This window comes from Miscanthus floridulus, chromosome 3 (assembly GCF_019320115.1).
Source record: "Miscanthus floridulus cultivar M001 chromosome 3, ASM1932011v1, whole genome shotgun sequence".
NCBI lineage: Eukaryota > Viridiplantae > Streptophyta > Magnoliopsida > Poales > Poaceae > Miscanthus > Miscanthus floridulus.
In genome coordinates, this window is record NC_089582.1 from 136,074,665 (window position 1) to 136,078,574 (window position 3,910).

Sequence of the window (3,910 nt, forward strand, 5' to 3'; positions counted from 1 at the left end):
CACCAAGGTCCTAACAAAATTGGAATCACATTTTATCATTTTTCTAGCTCAAAATATCTAATTTATAAAATGGTAACCATATAAAAGCACTCATTTAACTATATTTAAATCACCATGAAAAATATCAGAAAATGCACATTTCATATTTTATAAAAAACTACACTTCTTAAGGAACACTACAAAATTCGGTTCATAAGATTTGGAGCTCTAGAACTCCACTTTTCATTTTTCAAAATTTGTATCAAAACTGAAATTGAATGAACTAGCTTTCAGGACTGAGCCGCTGACAGTCAGGACCCACGCATCCGACAGGCCCACGTGTCAGCGACGGCAAAACAGAGGAGGCGGCGCTGCTCAATGCTGCGTGGCCAAAGTTCATCGACGACGAGCTTCACCGGCGACGACACTTCTACTACGATGACCTCCTCGACCTTGTGCACATGCTAGGCTAGTTATTTGGATGGATTAGCGACACGGAGCTCGACGGTGATGGCCATGGCGGTGCGGCGGTGCGGGTCGACGGCGCTACGTCGGTGGTGGCCACGGCGACTCAAGCTAAGGCTCAAACGAGCGTCTATTGACCATGGAGAACCTAGCGCACAAGATAACGCAGAGAATGGTGGACTGAGATGGTGTGACCACGACGACGAGCTCGGCGACGGAACTCCGGCGAGGTCGTGCGTAGTGCTAAGGCCTTACCGGCATGGCTAGTGAGCACAGGCGGGTGCGGTGCGACGGTAGGAGTGCGGTGGAGCTTCTACGGTGGTGAAGGAGCAACACGGCGAGCTTGGCGCTGGCAATGGCGACGACGGCGCTCATAGAGCTGCTGCGCTGCTGCGGACGGTGAAGGAGGAGACAGTGAAATGCAAAATAGGAGTGCGGTCGTCACGGGCGAGCGCTGGGGGTGTTAAAGACGCGCTCTGGCCCGACGTGGCCTAGCTAGGCAGACCAGCGGCGACGCGTGGCTTCATCACGTCCACGCGGCGGCTAGCATCTGAAGCCGGTCGGCCACCGAAGCCATTTCCATTCAGTCAACAGACTCACGATAGACCGACTGATAGCGCCATTAGACAGTGCTCAAACTCCTAATTAGAGGCATCTTAGCGAAAACTTATTAAACCAAAGTCGTAGACCTATATACCATCTTCAACTTCTATTAAACGATTATGGCCTAATTCGCAAAGAATGAGGAGTAAAATCATCTCAAAGTCGAGCTTGTCAAACTGTCAGTTAACTGACTTAGAAAATTTTCGCCAAGTGTTGGAAACAGTGAATTATTGCATCATACTGAGGGTTCATGGGTTGTGAAGATGATAAAGTTTTTGTCAATCCTCCACCAAAGGTGCTCAGGAACAAACCGGTGTTATTTGTTGTGGCTGTGGGGCAGTGTTTTCTGTTGCTGGTGCTCCTGTGGTTCGTTCTTGCTCGTTGCTACAACTGTCTGTGATGCTCAAAATGCCATGTCTTGGTATGTTGCCTATCGGGGAAAGGAGCCTGGGGTCTATACCCTAAAATACCTCCTTGCAGTGCTTCGGGCAACCAATCAAGCCCTAAAATACCTTGGTTACTGGTTATTGCTTTGGTTCGGTCATTTATTTTGGTGATGCTTGAGTTTTTCATTGCTAAGCATTATTGTAGGTGCATCTAATTGTGTCATATTGCCTGTGATGGTTTCAAAATGCCATAAAGACCTGTGGAGACGATGACCTTGTGAGGAACTATGACTTTTGGGCAACCAGTCACACGCTTGTTCATGATTTGCTGGGAGTACTATTGTCATGTTTATGCCATTAGAAGCTCCAATGTTATTGTCAATGCTAAGCTTGTTGAACTGAGGCAAAGTTATCTATATTTCCTTTTATTCTTCATTCTGCAATACCTGGTGGTAACTACACCAAAACGGTACACGGGTGCTCGCACCCCAGGCCGTACGCCCAACCAAACACAAACGCTACCACCACTTCATACAGTAAAACGATCAATGGGGGCAACCAAACAGAATCATTGTCATGCAGGACAGCTAAGCTAAAGCAAACCAAACAAAGATGGGTGAATGCTTTGATGCCGGCTCAGAAGAGCCTGGACAGGGCCACCATCCTAGACTGCCGACCTCGGAGCAACCAATCACGCCCTTAGTGCCCAGCTATGAGCTATCCATCCATCCATGATCCCGGCTGCTGCAATCGATCGCGCATTGGGAGCTGGAGGGCTGATCCGGAGCTGGGTGACCCTTGCTAGTTGCTAGCAGTGTGCTACTCTCATCCATAAACACTTGAACAAGGCAGAGAGAGAAAGAAAATAGCCACGGATCAGTTGCTCTATCACCGTCACAGGTTGTTGCGCCGTGTCAGCGAGTGTTTTTATTTAAAGAAAAACCCGTGTCAGTTAATTATTTATTAGATTTTATAAATTAATTAAATAAACAAATACCAAAGAAAAGACAGAAAAATCTGCCAAAATCCTGCTTCCTTCCGTGATTTTTTTTTTCGTTTGCGCGTGGTGCACAAAGCACCATGTGCAGCACCGTATATAAGGCACAAGAAGCGGTCTCTTTTTTTCATGCGCCGGTCTATTTACATATGGAAAAAAGGTATTGTATATATTCTAGTTTATTTTTTGAAAACTAATTACATAGAAAAAGTCATGTTACAAAATCAATTAAAAATATGTTACATGCATGGAAAGGATCGGTAGCTAACACATTAATTAATTGATTCTTTAATTTTAGTGATCTAAAATATGTTACACACCAACACGTTATGTACTTATGTAGTCAAGTGAGTCTCATGCTAACTTGATTAAAACTATATTATATAATTAAGATGACCTTCTCAATTAAAATATGGTGCACGTCAACTAATAGACGTTGGATATGAAACACGCTACAACGTGTAACTGTCACGTACAGGAGAACAAAAGTTACATGCTAATTAAATTAGCTCCCATGGCAATTTATACTAATAAAATTTTGTCATATCTAAAGTTGCAAAATAAAAGGTTTTACCATATCAAATGGATCATACACATCAATTAGATCTAGAAAAAAAATTATATCTAAAACTTTATTTGATTACCCTATTTTACTAAACTAAAATTAAACAAATATATATTTAGCATATTACCTCCTAGAAAGTAATAGATAATTACGCGTGCATACAAAAGCGACAAAACTAGCGTGGGAAACTGTCGCAAAACCGGCAACCCAAAGAAGGGGGCTAGATTTTATAATTTTATTGGAGCTGAACACCCTAGGTATTACAAACAAACCCCTTGTAAAAATTGTTTTTTGCACGTCCCATAAAGGGACAATACATCACTGATCAGGGCCGTCCCATAAATTTCATGGGCTCTTAGGCCAGTAAGACACTAAAAGCCCGACAATGTAATATTTGAGTAGGATAATTAAAGTATATAACTTGTAGCATATATTTAATTCTTCTTGAAAAGGTAACAGTACATCAAAGAAGATAAAAAACGGCAAAATGACTATGATGGTTACCTCAAATAAAACTACGGTGCTTCAGTGCTTTTTAAAAAAGCGTCTTCGGGCATTTCTTGATGCAAAATCTTCAAGAACACTTTCAAGATCAATTGTATCTAAAATATCCTTCTCAATGCTGCACATAGCCAAGCCATTTAATCTTTCTTGTAGCATAGTTGACCTCAAATAATTTTTCAGTAGCTTCAATTTAGAGAAGCTTCTTTCAGCTGATGCTACTGTCACTGGAATAGTTAACAGAATCCTATATGCAATAGAGGCATTTGGATAGCAATCTGCAACTTTAACAAAGTGAAGAATCTCAGATGCTGACATCAACTGATCTGGCAAAGTTACTTGCAACACTTTCAACTCAGAGAACAAATAATCTAACTCAACATCAGACACGCACTCACGATCGAGAACGAGAAT